We start from the raw sequence: 21,967 nt of genomic DNA, 5'->3' as shown, positions 1-21,967 counted from the left end.
TTAGCACTATACTTGTTAAATATATGTCCCCGAGACTTAAGTCTTCAGTCTGTTGATATGCCAATTTAGCCCTGAATCCCGGCAGAGTTGCAGCCAACACCTACTTTCCCCTTCATTGGACTCGCCCAGGACAACTAACAAAAGGATGATGGACAATGCCCATCCCAAAATATAGAATATCTACAACAGCAAGCAAGACAGTTCCATCCATCTACTCCATGGGATCTAAGCCCCCTCAAGCAGAAACAGAGTGGATTTCACCATGCCAAAATCCTCAAGATTGAGAAATGAATAAACATAAGGGGGGAATGCAACTATTGATTTAGGTAAATATTATTATTCCAGTAATGGAAGAACTTCTAACATGGATATAAATGCAGTGGGCACCAAGGGTTCTGAGGGGAGGGAGCGAAAGGGAAGAATGGGTGTAACATGGGGGTACTTTGGGAACATTGGAATTATTCTGCTTGATATTGCTTGATATCAGGCCATTATACATTTTGTAAAAACCTATAAATTGTGCAGGGCAAAGTGTAAACTATAATGTAAACTACAGTCTATGGTTAGCAGCAATGCTTCAATATGTCTTCATCAGTTGTAACAAATGTACCATACTAATGAAAGATTTTGTTAATGGGAGAAAGTGTGGGAGTGGGATGCGGTGAGATATATGGGAATCTCCTATATATATATATATATATATATATACACACACACATATATTTAAGACTATTTTTTTTGCTCACCTTCCCCCGTTGTTGTGTGTTCTTCTGTGTCCACTTGTATTCTCGGTGGTACCAGGAATCTGTGTCTCTTTTTAGTTACATCATCTTGCTGCATCAGCTCTCTGTGTGTGCGGTGCCACTCCTGGGCAGGCTGTGCTTTTCTTGCACTGGGTGGCTCAATGCAGGGTGCACTCCTTGCACATGGGGCTCCTCTATGTGGGGGACACCCCTGCATGGCCCAGCACTCCTTGTGCGCATCAGCACTGCACATGGGCCAGCTCACCACACAGGCCAAGAGGTTTGAACCCTGGACCTCCCATATGGTAGGTGAACACTCTATCAATTGAACCACGTCTGCTTTCCTAATCTCCCTACATTTTTGATGTAGCGTTTATGTAATCTAAAGCTTTTTTAAAAATTAAAAATTAAAAAAAAACAAACCGAAGAAATAGGACCAAGGTGGTGATTCCATGACTGTGTTTGTTTGTCAGTGCCCATAGAATTGCATACATAAAATGGGTGAATTTTACTGTGCATACATTATCCTCAATAAACCTTATAAAAAACAACAAACAATTTTGAGGGAGTGAGTGTAGCTCAGTAATTGAGCACCTGCTTCCTATGTACAAGGTCCCAGGTTCAATTGACAGTACCTCCTAAAAAAGGAACAATTTAGGAAATTCTCAGTTTTAGAAAAGAAGTGCTTTTTCCCTCACGCACTTTTCAGAGTCTTAAATATGCTAATGTGAATTATGAATTTCTAAGAGTGAAATGTAACCTACACGTCCCATTATTAACCATTGCACTCTTTTTTTTTTTAAGATTTATTTTTATTTATTTATTTCTCTCCCCTTCCCTTCCCCCCCACCCCGGTTGTCTGTTCTCTGTCTATTTGCTGCATCTTCTTTGTCCACTTCTGTTGTTGTCAGCAGCATGGGAATCTGTGTTTCTTCTTGTTGCATCATCTTATTGTGTCAGCTCTTCATGTGTGTGGCGCCATTCCTAGGCAGGCTGCACTTTCTTTCGCGCTGGGCAGCTCTCCTTACAGGGCACACTTCTTGCGCGTGGGGCTCCCTTACGCGGGAGACACCCCTGCGTGGCATGGCACTCCTTGCACGCATCAGCACTGCGCATGGTCCAGCTGCACATGGGTCAAGGAGGCCTGGGGTTTGAACCACGGACCTCCCATGTGGTAGACAGACGCCCTAACCACTGGGCCAAGTCCGCTGCCTACACTCTTTTTTTGACAAGACATCCATATAATTATTGTACCAGAAAATACACTTAGGGAAATGCTGCTGTAAACTGCTATATAAATACATGCAGTTACCGAGAGACCCAAACTTAAATCTCCCTCCCAAACATTTCTGCTGTGCTCCTCAATGTGCCCAGGTGTAGCTCAGTTGGCTGAGTGCCTGCTTCCCAAGTACAAGGTCCCAGGTTCAATCCCTGGTACCTCCTGGAAAAAAACAAAAAACAAAATGAAAGAAAACTAAATAGTACTTTAAGGTTTGCTGTATCTATCCACAAAGAGCAGACCCTTCAGTTTTTGTCTTTGCCCCCTTTCACTATAGGAGGTCAGACCAAGTTCCTCAGGCCAGATACTGAGGATGATAATGTGGTAATGATAATAATACCAAATATACCTAACGTTTACTGCATACTTAATGGGTGCTGGGAACTTTCCCAAGTGCATTGTATGTATTAACTCATTTACTCTTCCCAGCAAGTTTTATTAGGTAGATACTATTTTTGTGCTATAGTTTTATAGAGGATCAATGTATAGCACAGAGAAGGTTATTAACTCACCCAAGGCTGGTAAGTGAGTGACTAGTTAGTAAGGAGGGATCCAGGACCTGAAACCAGGCACTCAGACTCCACACTATCCTCTCTTCCCCTAAGGCCTCCTCCTGGGGAGCAGACACTAGCCAGGGTCCGTTTCCTTGTCTCTGCTAGATAGGCCTGGAGATCTACCTCCTGTTTCTTCATTGTGTCAATAATTGAAAGCCCAAAGCTCCCATACATGTCAACTTCTGCAAGTAACTGGCTAGAAGTACAAAGGCAGGGCTGCCAACTCCACTCCACCCATTTAATGACTTAGGATGTCACAGCACATTAATTTATTCTTCCTAAGAACAAGATTATTTCAGATGGAAAATGATAATATTTTGCCTTGTTTAAGAGCTAATTAATGGATTCAGAAAAATCAGTTTTGGCTTATCTCAGATCAGAGTTGTTGAAATCAAGAACAATCTTAATTTTCTCCTGACAAGGGACCTCCAAGTTTTTGCGTTGAAGAGAATGTTTAAGTTCTGGTCAGTGAAATCTATGAGTAGAGAAAAGGCAACTGTGAGCTTTCCTCTGGGCCTGGCTGGGACTCTCAGAAAGCCACAAGGAGGGAAGCTTGGTGAAGTTCAAGTAGGGCAACATCAGCAGGTGGTTGGTTTAAAACAATGCTACATGTAGTTCTCAGACTTCTTGATAGTGCCTCACTTACAGGTCAAGGTTCAGAACAGGTGGTCAGACTTGGCTTGCCTTCTTGTTCTGCCACTTCTAGCTGTGTGACCTAAGGCAAACTGGGCACCCTGGTTTCCTTATTTCCTTATTCTTACGAGCCTGTTCTCAAGAGTAGGCCAATTCAACAGAGAAAAGTTTGCATTTCAGAATGATACATAAAATATTATTCCACTTATATGAAAATTTAAAACTTGTATAATATTTCAAACTTATTTGAAACACATTATTTGTAAAATATTTAAAATGTAATAAAAATTAAAAACCTTCCATATATTATTTATGAATACGAATATAGGAAGGGAGGTATAAAAACACTCATGGAAAAGAGGAACGTCAAGTGGTTCTTTCTTGAGAGGAAGAAGGAAACTTTTCAGAAACGGGGTCACAGGGACTTCTCATGTATCTGAATTATCTTATTGTAAAAGGACCTGAAGAAAATATGCAAAATGTTAAGATTTGATAAGGTTGGGTGGCAAGTATGTGTTTATAATACTAGTCTCAATCCTTCATAGTTTGAAATAGTTCACAAAATCTTTTTAAAAATAAAAGAAATTCAGAGCTATCGTTGAGCTCTATGTATACAACACAGTTTGTTTAATTCTCCCTATTGTCTGTTAGCTTCCAGGAATGCTGCAGAGAAGTCTGGAAATACTTTTTTCCAGTCTAGAGGCTTCTTACCATTTTCTCTCTCTCTTTTTTTAAAATTTATTTCTCTCTCCTACCCCCCCCCCCCCCCGGTTGTCTGTTCTCTGTGTCCATTCACTGTGTGTTTTTCTGTGACCACTTCGATCCTTATCAGTGGCATCAGGAATCTGTGTTTCTTTTTGTTGTGTCATCTTGCTGTGTCAGCTCTCTGTGTGTGCAGCACTGTTCTTGGGCAGGCTGCACTTTCTTTCGTGCTGGGCAGCTCTCCTTACGGGGCACACTCCTGGTGCGTGGGGCTCCGCTACATGGGGGACACCCCTGTGTGGCAGGGCACTCATTGCACACATCAGCACAGCTCATGAGTCAGCTCCACACGAGTCAGGGAGGCCTGGGGTTTGAACCGCAGACCTCCCTTGTGGTAGGTGGATGCCCTATCCATTGGGCCAAGTCCACTTCCCACCATTTCTCTTTATCTCTAGTCATTTTAAATTCCTTGATACTGTACCTTGATGTAGTTTTATTTTCATTTATTGTACTGGACCCTTGGTAAGTCCTTTCAATCTGGAAAATTATGTTCTTTAGTTCTATTGGATGTGTCTGATAATTCATTTTATTTCTGATTATTTCTTTCTTTCCATTTTTTTTCTTTTCTCTCTCTCTGGAATTTCTAATATTCAAATAATGGCACTCTCTAGTCCCCAATGTTTCTTCTCTAAGATTTATTTTATTTATTTATTTCTCCCCACCCTCCTCTTGTCTTTCACTTGCTGAGTCTGTTCTCCTCTTCCTTGTTTCTTTAGGAGGCACGGGATGCAGAACCCAGGACCTCTGATATGGGAGGGAGGTGCCTAATCATTTGAGCCACCTTCGCTCCCTTCCCCTAAGTTTTTAAAATCCTTTCCTTAAAAAGAGAATCTCTGTATCTTTTTGTTTTTACTTTTTGAGAAATAGTATCAATTTAAATATTTCTTTTGACGTTTTTGTTTCCATTAACTTATCTGGAAACCTCCAAGAGCACTTTTTTCTCCTCTGAATATTCCTCTTTAAAAATTGCTTCCTGTTGTTTCATGGATGTCATGTCTCCATTCATGTTTCTGGAGATACACATTATACCTGAGCTCTACCCTAATGGTTTCTGTTTCCCCCTCTACTTCTTTGTTTGCTTGTTTGTTTTGGCCTCTCTCTTTAGTATGAAAGGTTTTCCTCAACTAGTTTGTAATCTTTGTCCACATTTGAGAGTAAAACTAAGCTTATTGGAAGCTAAATATGTTGGTGGGATTGTCTCCTGTGGGCTACCCTGTACAGTGATAAGGGAGATCTGGATCTTTCCCTGAGGTCCCTAACCTTGACAACTTTTTGTATTGATAGATCTTTTCTCCTGATTTTTCCAAGAGGGGACTCCTCCAGTCTAACAGGGCTGCCAGTGACCTGGGAGCCAAGCTGGGAGAAGGGGCTGGGAATTTGCCACTTGATATGTTGACTTTCACACAAACTTTTTGTTTTTAGCACATCCTACCCCTCCTCAGCTGGGTCTGGTAACCAGAGTACTTGGCTGAGGAGTCCAATCATACACTTGGATGAGTCAAACTATTTGTGTTTTACCTGTCCTCTTTTCAACCTCACACAGCTCTTCTGCCTTCACAGGTATCCAGTGTTCCCAATTCTGTTTTCCAGAGTTCTACAGAAGAATCCCCTCATCTTAGAATTCAGTTTCAGCTTTCTGTGCTTTGCTAAGTTAATAACCAATAATCCTGCTTTCCATACTTTTGTGGACATCTACTATTTACTATTGTCACTTCATCTATTCTCCATGCTACTGAGAATTTTTGCCTTATTTACTTTCATGTCAGGGGAGTTTCACATGGGGGATAAAAATGTGTTCATCCTGCCATGTTTAACCTGAATTATTGAGTAGGCATTATTGTTGTTATTATTTTTACTATATCACAGATGAGAAATTAAAGCTCATTGGTTTAATGTTTTGTCTAAGCTAGCTAGTGGCAGAGAAGCTAGACTCTACTCTTAGATATTTCTCTGGTAGGGATAGGAAACACCATTACAAATATATACAAAGCAAGACAATATTAGCGGTATATACTACAGTTCACAGTTGTCAAGTGTGTTACTGCTGTGAAACCTTTCCCTCCTTCTGTGAACTTTGGTAACCCATTTTCTAACATGTCTTCTCTAACCTGTACAGGAACATTACCAAAGCAGTATTCACTTTGAAATACCTGACTAGAATGGATATTTTTAAACATTTTAAATAGATCAAGCAACGTCTTGGTTCCTAAAAAGTTATTTCTTTTTATGTTTGTTTAAATATTTATTTATTTATTAATTTCTTCCCCACCTCCCCTTGTTGTTTTGCCCTCGCCATCTGCTCTCTGCATGTTCCTCTGTGTCTGCTTGTCTTCTCTTTAGGAGGGTACCAGGAACAGATCCTGGGACCTTCCAGAGCAGGAGAGAGGTGCTCAACCTCTCATACTACATCAGCTTCCTGGTCTGGTGCATCTCGTATAGTCTCTCCTCTGTGTCTCTTTTTGTTATATCATCTTGCTGCATCAGCTGTCCGCATGGGCCTGTACTTCATGTGGGACAGCACTCCTGCACAGGCAAGCATTCCGCATAGGCTAGAACTCCATGTGTGCCAGCTCTCTGCTTGGGCCAGCTCGCCACATGGGCCAGCTTGCCTTTCACCAGGAGGCCCTGGGAATGAAACCCTGGACCTCCTACGTGGTAGATGGGAGCCCAATTGCTTGAGCCACATCCATTTCCCTGAAAAATTATTTCTAAACCATTTTTTTGGAGTTTAATTTTTTTGTAATTGACTAATTCAGGGTTGTTTCATCTTTGTTGATAATTGGCCTTCAATTAGCAAGGGATCCCATAATCTTGTTTTAAATTTCTGTCTTCTTTTCTTTTTCAGCTTTGTTCATAATTTTCAATTTAATATGTAACAGATGTTAAAATTTCAAATTACTAGGCACCCAGAAATAATAGATATGAAATTCCAAAATGAGAGACCAAATTTCCATGAAAATCTATTCAAATCCCTCATTTACTTTAAGGCTATAAAAGGGCTCAGAAAGTGGGAAAGGAGGGATTTTGTGAGAAGATTTCATTGCACGGAGCTATTGCTATATTGTGAACTCACATCTTTTCCGTGGGGGAGGTATGGGAGTTAGCTTCTGTCTCCTTCTCATTCAGTCCAGTGAAACTTGCACAAAGACCTGAAGAAACCTCACACAGACCTTAATTTGTGACCTGGCAGTGGGGGACATAGTAGACTAGGGCTACTTCTGCTCAGGAAATGTCAAAGAAGGGGATAAGCTTCCTCTTGCTTTGGTGGGAGAGGCAAGAGAATGCTGCTATGTTGGGAATTGGTCGGGGCCAGTGAGTGCTTCTTATGGACCAGATGTGGACAGCACCTGAGAGAGTCCATGTCAGGTGGTCTCAGGTCCTGTCCGCTAAGGCTGCCTTGAGTGCCTAGGAGCTGAAGAAACTGGAGTTCCTTAACCATCACTGGTAGATACACTAGAAATCATCAAGGGAACAGAGACTCACTTTTGGAGAGTTCAGTAGAAATCTCTGAAGAGCCCATGGAAGCACCAGGAGACAAAAAGAGTCATCGTTAAACTTCTCCCTGGCCAAAATACAAGTACTCGGCTAATAATGGTAATAACTCAAGTAAGACTTGAACTACTTTTCCCCCCTGTCTCTTCCCAGCCTTGGGCAGGTCAGGGACGGGGATAAAACTTAGCTAGGAAAGGAATGGATTGCTGAGAAATAGAGCTTCCAGCCAAGTCCCCTGCCTCCCTGCCCCCTCTCCCCTACCAAACTTCCATCCTAGAGAAAATGAAACCTTGATGACCAGAATGCTGACTACAAACCAGCTTGACAATTTAAAAATAATGGGAACGACAATTTATTGTTTGTTGCTACAAGCCGGGCCTTGTGCTAAATGCTTTACAACATCATCTTGCTAATTCTCACATGATCCCTGTAATATGCCCTCTACACATTTCAGATGAGGAAAAAACCAAGCCTCAGAAAGTTAAATAACCTTTATTTAAATAAAAAGTTAAATGCATCTAGTGGAGCTAGGATGGAGCCCATGTTCTCTAATGTCTTGCTGTTTTCACTGAGAATCCTCTTAAAAGAACTCATTGAGACCTAAAACATATAAAAGTGAAATGCTTCACTAAAGAGACTAAAGTTTTTACACTTAATATTGTGGTTAAGTGATACTCTCAGGAAAAAGATATTCAGGCTAAGGGAATTTTCTAGATTAGTGCTTCTCAGAGTGTGATCAGCAGCTGGCATCAGTCTGTGAATTATGGTTACTGCTCCACACCATACAAAACCAAGAGTATTTAGAAGCTTTTAGAGCAATTAAATACATGCATCCAAGTGCATGATCAGTTAACTCGTTTTGTTAAACCAGGTCTAGACAAGGGCAGGTGTTGCTCGACTCAACATGGTGAGCCTCATGTGGGCATACGGTGAGAGCTGCAAACTGGTCATGCACAATAAGACTACATTATGAGAAAAAAAGGACTACATTATGGTCTACAGAGATGGAAAATAAGAGAATCTTCAATGTAAGGAGTGGAGAATCATAAGAAAGAAGAGGGAAGCGGACTTGGCCCAGTGGTTAGGATGTCTGCCTACCACATGGGAGGTCCGAGGTTCAAACCCCGGGGCCTCCTTGACCCATGTAAGGCTGGCCCATGCGCAGTGCTGATGCACGCAAGGAGTGCCGTGCCACACAGGGGTGTCCCCCGCGTAGGGGAGCCCCACGCACAAGGAGTGCGCCCCGTAAGGAGAGCCGCCCAGCACGAAAGAATGTGCAGCCTGCCCAGGAATGGCGCTGCACACACGGAGAGCTGACACAGCAAGATGACACAACCAAAAGAAACACAGATTCCCATGCTGCTGACAACAGCAGAAGCAGACAAAAAGAAGAACACGCAGCAAATGGACACAGAGAACAGACAACTGGGGCGGGGGGGGGGGGGGGTTGGAGAGAGAGAAAGAAATAAATAAATCTTAAAAAAAACAAAAACAAAGAAGGATAAGAATAGAAGAATTCGGTTATGGTACCACTGTGTATGGGAAGGATGAGGCTGTTGATAGGTTGGACAAGGAGTCAGAATTGTGTGTTCAGGTAGCAGAGCAGTCAAAGACTTTCCCAGTGATGTGAGTTATGGGTGGGAGGCTGTTCATGTCTTCATAGATAACCTAAACTGTGTCCTGACTTCTGGGGGTGGGATAGTAAGAGGCTGCTGTCCTGCCCTTAGTGACCATGGCAACGACTCCAGTCCCAGGAAACAGTTTAGCAATGCAAACTCTATAAACTTTAAGTATTCAGGGAAAATGCAAACCAAATGTGCTAAAAGCTTATCTAGAATGTATGAAGTCCATGCTAAAAGCTTACCTAGGATGTGGACGATAAATGCTAATTCAAGCCTATTGAGCACTGAAACAAAAGAACCATTTTCGCCCTTCTTCTCTGTATAAAAGGAATTCAGAATTCTTGTTTGGGGCTCAGGTTTGAAATAGAAAACACCGAAGTCCAGATGGCCATCAATAAATCATTTTTTTTCTCAAAATCATTCCTGAGTCCTGGCCTTTCTATACGCAAATAATTGAACTTCTCTCGATTTCTACAGCACCAGGACTACCAAAAAGCAGGCGCACACACGCTACCATAAGATTACAAACCCTGGGAGGGTAAGCTCCAAACAACAGGTGGGAATTGTGATTAGCAGGAATAAGTTGAAGAGGCCCCAGGAATCCGTACCAGACAAGATACAGAGACAACTGTAACAAGGCCATGGATTACATATGCTCCGAGTTTTTATAAGTGTTCCTATATAGTCAGGGATCAATCCTCTGATTAGGGAGATCTGAGGCTAGTAGGTAGAGATAAGGAGGATGAAATTAGAGTGGAGAGTTAGAATAAGAGGTTTTTACCTGGGAAATATGAGTGATTTGAAATCTTGGTTTGCTTAATTCTGTTGCCAGAAAGGTTTCTTTCCCTTCAACCCTCCCTTCCATCCATCTGTTTTAGTTTCCTAGGCAGCTCAGGCAAATATCATGAAATGGGTCAACTTAAACCATGGGAATTTATTAGCTTATGGTTTTGAAGCTAAAAGAAAGTCCAAATGAAGGTGTCATCCAGGTGATGCTTTATCCCTGAAGATCAGCATTCTGGGCTGGCTACTGACACCATGTGTCTCCTCTAGCACATGGCAAGCCACGTGGTGGCATACCCTGGTCTCTCTGCCTCTTTTGGGTTCTGTTGATCTCAGTTTCAGGTTCCTTCTTCTGTGACTTTCTCTATCTTTGACTGACTTTCATTGTCTTATAAAGGACTACAATAATAGGATTAAGACCCATTCTGATTGATGTGGGGCACACTTTAACTGAAGTAACCTTATCAAAAGGTCCTATTTACGATGGGTTTTTTACTAAACACCCAGAGAGATGAATTAAATTTAAGGCCATATTTTTCTGGGGTACATACAGCTTCAAACTACTACTCACTCATCAATCATCCACCTATTTATATCTTTTCTATATCTAATCTATATCTATATTTATCTATATTTATATAACTATGCATTCATTCTCATCCCACAAAGGATTTACAGCAAAAATAAGACACTTTAAGTTTTTGTAAGAATGAAGTGAAGAAAAGATGGTAATTTTACCTTGAAACTATGCTTCTAAAAAAACCATGTGACAATGTATAAGTGAAAAAATTAATAACCTCAGAAAAGATATGAAATTCAATACACAAGGGAAACGGACTTTGGCCCAGTGGTTAGGGCATCTGTCTACCATATGGGAGGTCCGCGGTTCAAACCCGGGGCCTCCTTGACCCGTGTGGAGCTGGCCATGCGCAGTGCTGATGCGCGCAAGGAGTGCCGTGCCACGCAAGGGTGTCCCCCGCGTGGGGGAGCCCCACGCGCAAGGAGTGCGCCTGTGAGGAAAGCCGCCCAGCGTGAAAAGAAAGAGCAGCCTGCCCAGGAATGGCGCCGCCCACACTTCCCGTGCCGCTGACGACAACAGAAGCGGGTGCCGCTGATGACAACAGAAGCGGACAAAGAAACAAGACGCAGCAAACAGACACCAAGAACAGACAACCAGGGGAGGGGGGGAAATTAAATAAAATAAATAAATCTTAAAAAAAAAAAAAGAAATTCAATACACAATACTATAAAGGATGGGGATGCTGACAAAACATCCGAATAAATTCTCAGATACCAACCAATGCTGGAGGAGTTTTTGCTTGATGGGTGGAGAGTGTTTGTAAATAAATATTAATTTAAAGAATTAAAAAGGACCACAAGGAAGTGGTTTGGAAAGGTTTCTGCCCCTCCTGCATCTGTGTTCCCACAAGCCAAGCGATGGAGTCTTAGCTCTCCTGCATTTTGGCTCTGTGACCAAGAGCAAGTCCGCTTACTTCCCTGAGCTTCAGTTTTCCTTATCTCATACTCAAGGTGAAAGCTTGTAAGTCCAATTAAATTATTTGTGTAATACTCCAAGAAATTGGAGCATCTACTTTTATTCTACCTATTACTCCCAGTGTACAGATTCATGATGCATAGACATAATATCTTTTCATCAAGTTTTCAATCTTCAATGTTTGTTTTCTAATTTTTGGAGTTGACTTAATTCTGTTTCTGCACTTCTGAAGCAGGCTAGATAGGGAATCAATAGATGGATCTGGAACCAGGCAAGAAGTCCACATGTCATTTGGTACCTTCCAAGATGGACATGGGAAGACCCTCACAAGATTCCACCACTCAGAATGAGATTTCCTCTGGAACCCAGGAGAAGCCCTGGATATTCTCCATGGGTCATAATATTGGGCCCTCCTGGGGGATTGATGGGTGGGGTAATCAATCAAAACAACAAACACCTGGGACTCCTCCTATACCACTAGCAAAGGGGCGGAATAATTAATGGTTCAAAAAGCAATGGCAATGCAGGGGTGTCCCCTGCGAAGGGAGCCCCACATGCAAAGAGTGCACCCCACAAGGTGAGCTGCCCAGCACAAAAAAAGTGCAGCTTGCCCAGGAGTGGCGCCGCACACACAGAGAGCTGATGCAGTAAGATGACGCAACAAAAAAAGAGACACAGATTCCCAGTGCTGCTGAGAATGTAAGTGGACACAGAAGAACACATAGCGAATGGACACAAGAGAGTGACAACAGGGGGTGGGGTGGGGAATGGGTGGGGGGAAGCGGAGAAAATACATAAAAAATAAATCTTAAAAAAAAAAAGCAAGGGCAAAGGCTGAATCTCTCTCTCTCTCTCTCTCCCCCCCTCTCCCTCTCCCTCTCTCCCCCCCCCCTTTGGACCCTTATTCTGGCCTTCTTCACCCCCCACCCCTTGGATCACTATGCAAGTAAACCTGGGGATTTATAATCTATGATGGGAAATTGTAGTCTGTAAATCAGACTGCTTTATTACTTTTCAGGCCCTTCCTCTCTGCGTGGGACCCATAATCTGCTGTTTTCTCCCATTTTTCTACCTTCCCTACCTTAATAAATTACTGGTCTAACTAACCCGACATGTTTTTGAAATTCATTTCTTCAGCTTAGTAAAGAACCTAGACAAAATCCAGTTATACTTCTATTGCCATTCCACCTCAATGGAAATGCTTGCTCTATTCTGTGAAACTTTGCACTAGTCCCATTTTCATGTACTCTCTCTAGTTTACCAATGAAAACCAGGGGAAAAAAACCCAAGTATTTTAGGTGCCTTCCTTCATACTGAAGTTTTAAAAATTCTAGTTTGAGAAGTAACTGGAAATAATAATTGGAAAATTTTCTTTTTTAAAGCAGAACTTCAAACTTTGCCCAACCATATTTTAAATTATCATTTAGAAGTATTCCCTCTTACAGATCTATCCCATAAAAATGCCCTATCCCATCTTTCCAATGCTTCCAGAACTACCATGACAACTCCCTGAAGCAGGTTTGGAAGGCTGTGGAATGTGGGCTTTTCTTTCTCAGTTTCATTTTATAAAAAGATTTTTAAGGATATGAGTTTATTCAAAAACTTGTAAAGACTTTCCATAAAAGCCTACCTCAGGCCTTGGAAAATTAATTTGCCAAGTGCATTCTATATAAATTATCTCAGGGAATTCTCACAAATCCAGAGGTGCTTACTCTTATTATCCCTATTTTAGAAACAAAGAAACTCGCCTCAGGTCTCTTATTTTGTTGGTGGTAAAGTTGCAGTTAACCCTAGGTTAAAACCTCACAGAATCCCTGAGCCTGTGCTCCTGCCCCTTGCTCTATACTTCTAGCAGTCAAAATGGAGTCAGAAAGGTGGGTTTAATTTTCAAGCTGCAGTGTGTGCTTGGAATTGGGATTGAGATAGGGAGCTGGAGGAGCTGGACCAGAACCATCAGCCAGGAGCCATCCTTTGCTACATAGAAAGTCATCCCAAAATTTAGTGGCTTAAAATAAATACTTCTCATGATTCCATGGGTTGGCAGTCTGGATGGTCCTGCCTGGGGTTCCTCACGCAGCCAAGGTCACCTGATAGCTCGTCAGATACCAAATGTCTATCAGCTACCGTGTGTGCACTCAGCCTCCTTTAACTTAGACTTGATTTCCACAGCTGGTATGCATGTGATATCCTTGAGCTAGTTAGCTCTTTGATGGTCAAATAGGAAATCCTGGGACCTCTGCAGCCAGGAGGAATGATGACCTGTAAGTGTGAAGCACCATGGTGCTCCTGGGTCCTCTGGTCCTGATAGATGTGTTCAAGGGCTGCCATAACAAATTATCATGAACTTGTTGGCTTAAAGCAACAAAAATATATTCTATCATATAGATTTCGGGGCTAGTAGAGCCATGCTCTGTCCAGTGGCTCTAGGGAAGGAATCCTTTGTTCTCTCTTCCTAGGTGCTGCTGGTGGCCAGCAATCCTTGGCATTCCATGGCTTGTAGCTGCATAACTCCTGTCTCTGCCTCTGCCTTCACTGTCCTCACCTGTGTGTCTCTGTATCCGTGTATTTTCTCCTAAGGACACCAGTCACTGGATTAGGGCTTACAGCACTCCAAGTGTTAATATGGCCTGTGCATAAATTCAAACTTATTCCATATCCAAGTATGCCTAGTTCCTGGAAAGCCAATTGAGAGGTATAAGCTCTAAAAGCTTTGGATATTCAGGGAAGATGCAAACTATATGTGTTAATTCAAGCTTACCTGGAATGTGGGGGATATGTGTTAATGCAAGACCTATCTGGTACTCAGATAAAACACTTGAAACTCTAAGAAACTAACAAAAAAAAGTTCCTTTTGCATATAAGCACTGTTTGACTCCCCACTCCTAAACCCTCTATGTAAAAGAGACCCAAAAATCCTATTCGGGGCTCAGTTTTTCATTAGGACAGGTGTCCGCCGAGCCTGGCCAGCTATTAATAAATCTTCCTTCTCAGCTTCTCACTTCCTGGCCTTCAATACTGCATACACCTGACTTCTCTCTGCTGCAATAGTGTGAGTTCATTTTAACTTGATTACATCCGCAAAGACCCTATTTCCAAAAATGCCACATTCAGAGACACTGAAGGTTACTACTTCAAGATATCCTTTTGGGGAACAAAATTCAACTCATAACATGAGACTAATGTGGAATTCATCCTCCCACTAAAAGGATGAGATCATAAAATACCCCTTCCATCACCCTAACTTGGGCAAAACCCAGAAGCAGATGGCCAGACAATATGGAGATTCTAATTAGAGAGAAAGCTGCAGGGCCACCAAAATAGGAAACATCTTCCCTTGGTAGTAACTAAGCAGTGGTAGGCAATTTTGCAGAGTGTTTTGGAGGGTAACAAAATCTTATTTTTGTCCAAGTGTGAACTTGTATGTGGACCATACAAGATTCAGGTGAAATTCTCTGCTACAGGGTCCTTTTTTCCCCCATCTTCTTTTCAACCATCCATTCCACACAAAAGTATTTTTGGTTTTTATTTTTAAAGACTATGAACAACACCTGATACTCATAACCCTGGCAGAGGTGACTTTTATGAATGTAATGTTCTGTAGTCCATACAGACTCTCTCCAGACCCAAGGGCTAGTATTATTATGGCAGTAGCAACAGCGATAGTAAACAACTAATATTTTAAATGAAATGTGTGCCCTTTTCAAGGCACATTCATTTTTCTCAATTATTTGTATTGGTGTGAGCTATGGGTGGGAGGCTCTGTGGGTTTGGGATAGTAAGAGGCTGCAGTCCTGCCCTTGGTGACCATGGCAATGACTCAGTCCCAGGAAACAGTTTAGCAATGCAAACTCTATAAACTTTAAGTATTCAGGGAAAATGCAAATCAAATGTGCTAAAAGCTTATCTAGAATGTATGAAGTCCATGCTAAGAGCTTACCTAGGATGTGGGCGATATATGCTAATTCAAGCCTATTGAGCACTGAAACAAAGAACAATTTAACCCTTCCTCTCTGTATAAAAGGAACTCAAAATTCTTGTTCAGGGCTTGGGTTTGAAATAGAAAGCTCCCGAGTCCTGCCGGCTGTCAATAAACCATTTTTCCTTCTCAAAATCATTCTTGAGTCCTGTCCTTCCTATATGCAAATAACTTAACCTCTCTGAACTTCTACAACAGTATCATTTATTTATTTATTTATTTATTTTTTAAAGATTTATTTATTTAGTTAGTTTTCCCCCCCTCCCCTGGTTGTCTGTTCTTGGTGTCTATTTGCTGCGTCTTGTTTCTTTGTCCGCTTCTGTTGTCGTCAGTGGCACGGGAAGTGTGGGCAGCACCATTCCTGGGCAGGCTGCTCTTTCTTTTCATGCTGGGCAGCTTTCCTCACGGGCGCACTCCTTGCGCGTGGGGCTCCCCCACGCGGGGGCACCCTTGCGTGGCACGGCACTCCTTGCGCGCATCAGCGCTGTGCATGGCCAGCTCCACACGGGTCAAGGAGGCCCGGGGTTTGAACCGTGGACCTCCCATATGGTAGACGGATGCCCTAACCACTGGGCCAAAGTCCGTTTCCTCATTTTTTTTTTTTAAACCTCTGTGGTGAATCTAGGTTTCTTATGGCTCATGGAACTCTGAATGGGTTATGAGGAATCAGAACTTGAAAACTGGCGGCAGACTTGGCCCAGTGGTTAGGGCGTCCGTCTACCACATGGGAGGTCCGCGGTTCAAACCCCGGGCCTCCTTGACCTGTGTGGAGCTGGCCCAATGCGCAGTGCTGATGCGCGCAAGGAGTGCCCTGCCACGCAGGGTTGTCCCCCGCGTAGGGGAGCCCCACGTGCAAGGAGTGTGCCTGTAAGGAGAGCCGCCCAGTGTGAAAGAAAGTTCAGCCTGCCTAAAAATGGCGCTGCCCTCACAGAGAGCTGATACAGCAAGGTGACACAACTGAAAGAAACAGATTCCCGTACCACTGACAACAACAGAAGCGGACAAAGAAGATGCAGCAAATAGACACAGAGAACAGACAACTGGGGTTGGGGGGTAGAAGGGGAGAGAAATAAATAAATAAATCGTAAAAAATAAAATAAGACCTTGAAAACTCATAATGTTGTAACAGAGAGAAGTAGGATGTTTGCCGTACTGAAGGCCAGGACACGAGAATCTGAGAACAAGATTTATTAACAGCCAGCCAGGCTTGGTGGACTTCTGTCCTAATAAAAACCGAGCCCCAAATAGGAATTTTGGGTCCCTTTTATAAAGAGGATGTAGGAGTGGGGAGTCAAACAGTGCTTTTAAGCAAAAGGACTTTCTTTGTTAGTTTTTTTGAATTTTAAGTGTTTATCAGATAGGTCTTGAATTAACACATAGCCCCACATTCCAGGTAAGTGTGAATTAACACATATCCCCCACATTCCAGGTAAGCTTGAGATCACACATAGCATCTGCATCTTCCCTGAATATCCAAAGCCTATAGAGCTTATATCACTTAATTGGCTTTCTGGGAACTTAGGAATAGTTGGATATGGAATAAGTTTGAATTTATGCACAGGCCATATTAATAAGATGGTGTCATTCTTGCATCAAATTTCCTTTTAATTATTTGGGCATTTTATTATTTCCTCCTCTAGCTTAAAAGTGTACTATTTTTAGTGAAAAGCAAAAAACATCATAGTTAGAAGCCAAAATTTAATTAGAATCCATAAATGTTAATTTTGTCCTTCCTCTAATGAGAGCCATTATTTGTAGTACTTCCTGTCTATGTGCCCATTAACATACAAAATGAAAGATAGTGGTGTTATTGGTTTAATTAGCTTAACCTTTAGAAAGGTGTGTTCAAAGGATGGTTTGTTAAGAGCTAATGAGTGCAGTTCTCATAAGTAGGTTTGGCTTACAGGGCAATGTGAGAGAAGAATGGGTTCTATGCCTTTAACAGCTTAGGAACTGCTGTGGAGTGTAGTCCTAAAGACCCCAGCAGTCCCGAGCTGAAGGAACATTTTGTGTCACATGAAATAGGCCCAAGGCAGATCCAGATCTGGAAGAGCCTGAAGGGAAAGCTGCATGGGCGTGTAAGAGAAACCAAGAGCAGTCATATGATACATAGGGCACTACAGCCTTAAGTTCTAGGTTTAGCAATGGAAGATAATTTAGTTTTAACTATGTCATCTCCCTCTCATAACTCATAGCAATGTAGCTGTGCATGTATTACCTATTATTGAGAAACTGTCTTTAGTCACAAAGTAAATTTCAATTTTTTTCCCCCCTTATCTGCACCTAGCAAGTTCCTACTCTTTTCCCCTGGTCTGAGCCTGGCAAGACTGAAGAATTTACAAACAATGGGAGAATTGAAATTGAGTCTTGAGAACTAACAAATAACTATAGTCACTGAATTATTACATAGAGGATTTCTTCAGAAACTTATTTCTTTGATTCAAAATATTGATCCTTTGTTTTATTTCTTATAACTCCGTTATCTTTAACTGGTAAGTAGCACCCACTGGTATTTTCCCTTATATTATCACCCATGCCTGAGCTGGATTTAGTTAATTCTTAATAGCCCCTTGATGACCCATTTTGTTTCATTTCCTCTAAGGGATTTACAAATGTTTTACGTAAATTTCCTTATTCATTATCTTGTATACACTGAACTATTTACAACCTTATCTATTAACCCAACCAAATTTTGTCAGTTCCTGATGGATGTTAATTAAATAGTTTATGATCCCAGTTGTAAACCTGTAACCTGATGGTTACCCCAGCCAGCCTCTGGACCTGTGCTTACACACTTCTAATTAAACAAAGCAATCAATATCCGTTAACATCTCAGCATCCTATTCCCCAGTCTTTGTCAGAAAATAATAAAAACCCTAGCCTTCTTTGTTTGGGGAGGCAGATTTTGGACTTGCTCTCTTGACCTCCTCCAGCTCAATAAAGCTCTTTCTCTTGTGTGATCAACCTTGGTATGGACTTCAATTCTCTGCACCACGCAAAAACCCAGGAAGCTTGCCTGGGTCATGTTCATGTGAATCCTGCTAGGGCTGCAAGGGCTGGGCCCTGCTGAGCAGAGAGAGGTGAAAAGGAGAGAGGGCTTCAAAGAGGAAACAAGAGGCTGGGAACACATCTCCAAGCAGCACTCAGGCTGGCGGTCTTCAGGAGTCTCCACAGCAAGAGGTCTCCTGGAGTTGGCCCTTCAGGAAAGCTGTGAACTCCTCAGGCAGTTATGTGGCATGGGCTCGTATAAAAGTAACTGAGGGCAAGAGCGTTGATGACAATAGAAGGACATTTGTTAGCTCCCACTTATTCTCTAAGCCTCAGGGCAAAGGTCAATCATCCCAAGAACCTTCCTTGACCTCACCTTTGTGTCCCCAGTGTCTTATTTATACTTCTCTTAGGACACTCAACACAACACACTGCACTAATTCTTTCTCTCTATGACTATGACTTTTAGCCTATACCTTGTAAGAGATGAGGACTCTGCTTTACCCATTTTTAAAACTCCAAATCTTAGTTTAATAACTGGTTCGTGATAGACTTAAAAACATTGGTTTTATAAGACAATTTACCTGCAATAAAATACACCCAATTTAAGGTACAATTCTATGAGTTTTGACAAATGTGATTATCTATGTTACCACCAACACTGGATGAATTTCTTGTGGCTATTATTATCCTGAATTTACAGATGAGGATCCTGGGGCCAAGATCACTCAGATTACAAATGACAGAATTAACTTCTAACTCAGATCCTCCAACTTCAAACTTAGAGCTTTTTCTCCTATATCTCAATTACTAGATTCCATCCCTGAGAGTTTTCTGTACTTCTGGGGAATAGACTTGGCTGTGTGAAAACCAAAGCTATGAGATTTCAGAGGTGGCTGTCATTTCTTCTGCCTGCAAGGGGACAGAGGGTGTCCTAATGAGTAGAATATTCCATATCACCAAAAATTAGTGTTTGTTATCTTGGGGGTAATCCTTTCATTAAATAACTGTGTATCAACTATAAATTCTCTAAGGCAGACTTATTTTAAAGTTCAGAATTCTTCACATTAGCAGATCCTGCAATAAATTTAAGGGGCCTCTAAATTTTAAAAAAATATGAAATAGAATAAAATAGAGAAAAATCAGTACTCACTAATTTTAGTACTAACTAAAAATTAGAAAGTCTAAATATTGTTTCATTGAAGTCTTGTTTATAAACATGCATGTGTTTTATGTACATATGTTGTATTATTTTCCTAGGGCTGCCCTAAAAAAGTACCACAAACTGGCAGCTTAAAACAACAGAAATTATCATCTCAGTTCAGACAGTAGAAGTTTGAAATGAAGGTGCTGTCAACATCATACTTCCTTCGAAGTCTGCAGGGAAGGCTCTGTTCCTGGCCTCTCCTAGCTTCTGGCAGGGGCTTGCTGGTACCCCGTGGTATTCTCCCCTTATTATTTGCCTATGGTATGAAGGTAATAAATGGTGGACAGGGCTTTTGAACTCAGACCATTTAACACTTGGGCTTGGATTTTTAAATTTTACTTTCTTGTGATAACATATTTATATATTATAAAATTTGCCATTTTAACTATTTCTAAATGTACAGTTTAGTGGCATTAATTACATTTGCAGTGTTGTGCTACTATTGGCTTGAATTTTTAACCATCTACATTTTCATCAAATTTTAAGATTAAGGGAAGCAGACTTGACCCAATGGATAGGGCGTCTGCCTACCACATGGGAGGTCCACGGTTCAAACCCCAGGCCTCCTTGACTCGTGTGGAGCAGGCCCACGTGCTGTGCCACACAGGGGTGTCCCCTGCGTAGGGGAGCCCCACACGCAAGGAGTGCGCCCCGTAAGGAGAGCCGCCCAGCGTGAAAGAAAGTGCAGCCTGCTCAAGAATGGCGCTGCACACACGGAGAGCTGACACAACAAGATGACACAACAAAAAGAAACACAGATTCCTGGTGCTGCTGATAAGGATAGAAGCGGTCACAGAAGAACACACAGCGAATGGACACAGAGAGCAGACACCAGCGGTGGGGGGGAGGTAGGGGATAGAAATAAATAAAAAATTTTAAGATTGAGAACCACTCAAAAAAGATTAGGAACATTACCACGGACTATAATGGAGACTAGATGATTGTTTCTGATCTTTTCTGTAGTTATAATTGGACAGTTTGGTTTTGAATTGTTCTTATCTTTTGCAAAAATGGCAACAATTTCATATTAACTCTTTGCATCTTGGGTTATCTGGAGAAAGAGTGAACATTAATCTTGTTGAAAACATTTTCTTCTCTCACAAATTTAAATCAACCTGATTTTTCCATTGATGGTGGCTATTAATAATACTTTCTGGAAGTGCTTGGCCTGTCTTTAAGATTTCCACATAAAAGTCAATATGGACAATTTCTCAGAGATGAAGGAAGGTCCCACTACTGCCCAGACCCCTTATTTCCCGGTTTGCTACTTCCATTTATTAAATGGTGGTGTCGTCCTTCTAATGGCCACCCATTTGGAACACAGTTACATTTCTGAAGACTCAAAAATGAGTTGGTGCTCTCCAACAGGAAATGGCTCTTTGGAGAATAACTGTGGCTGACTTGTTTAGTGAGAGCAAAGCTTTCCATTTTTCCAGAGAATTTTTAGGTGGTTTATGAAATTTCTTTTTTTTTTTTTTAATTTAATTTTATTTCTTATCTTTTTTTTTTAAGTTAATAGCTCACACAAAATTTTTAAATTGCATTAAAAAACATAAGATGTTCCTATATACCCCACTCCTCAACCCCCAACCCTGGTTTATGAAATTTCTATAACTGCCTTATTATCTGGGAACTTTTCAGGGCAATTTGAACCAAACTTAAGAGTAAGTATACTGCCCAAAGAAATGTTTACAGGAGGTATTCTTGGAGGCAAGTTTGGAACTGTAAAATTGTCAACGGGCAAGCCAGTGGGAAGGACTTGACTTTTGTGCAGCCAATTCAGGATCAGCACCAGCAAGTCACTTTTTTCCTTCTTATTTTCTGAACATTTTCTCTGAGCCTTATTCTACAACTCTGAAACAGTGATGACTAGCTAGGCAGGATATGATGAGGCTTAAAGCAACACAAGGAAAGATGAGACCAAATGCTCCACTCATACATTGGTTACTCCTTTACCCTTTGAAGTCCAGTTGACATCTCTCCACTGTACTGAAATAGCTATGACTTTTTCCTTTTCTTTTTCAAGTTTTTATTAATTTGAAAAAAGATTCCAGCATATGAAAAAAGTCCAGGAAAGTGAATGTGGCTCAACCGATTGGGAGGTCTACCATATGGAAGGCCCTGGGTTCACTTCCCAGTGCCTCCTTGTGAAGGCAAGCTGGCCCATGCCCATGGAGAGCTGGCGCAGCAAGTGATGCAACAAAGGGAGACAAGCAGACACAGAGGAACACGCAGCGAATAGACACAGAGAGCAGACAGCAAGCAAGTGACAAGGGAGGGGGGAATAAATAAATAAAATAGGTCTTAAAAAAAAAAAAAGTCCAAATAGTACAAAAAATTCACAGCACAAAGTACTTACCTCCCCTCCTCAACCCAGCCCCCAATTTCCCAGCCTCCTCGCCAGAGGCAGCCATGGTTACCATTTTCCTTTTG

The sequence above is a fragment of the Dasypus novemcinctus genome, chromosome 14, assembly GCF_030445035.2.
Source record: "Dasypus novemcinctus isolate mDasNov1 chromosome 14, mDasNov1.1.hap2, whole genome shotgun sequence".
Lineage (NCBI taxonomy): Eukaryota > Metazoa > Chordata > Mammalia > Cingulata > Dasypodidae > Dasypus > Dasypus novemcinctus.
The sequence above is the reverse complement of the archived record's forward strand: the minus strand, read 5'-3'. Positions refer to the sequence as shown.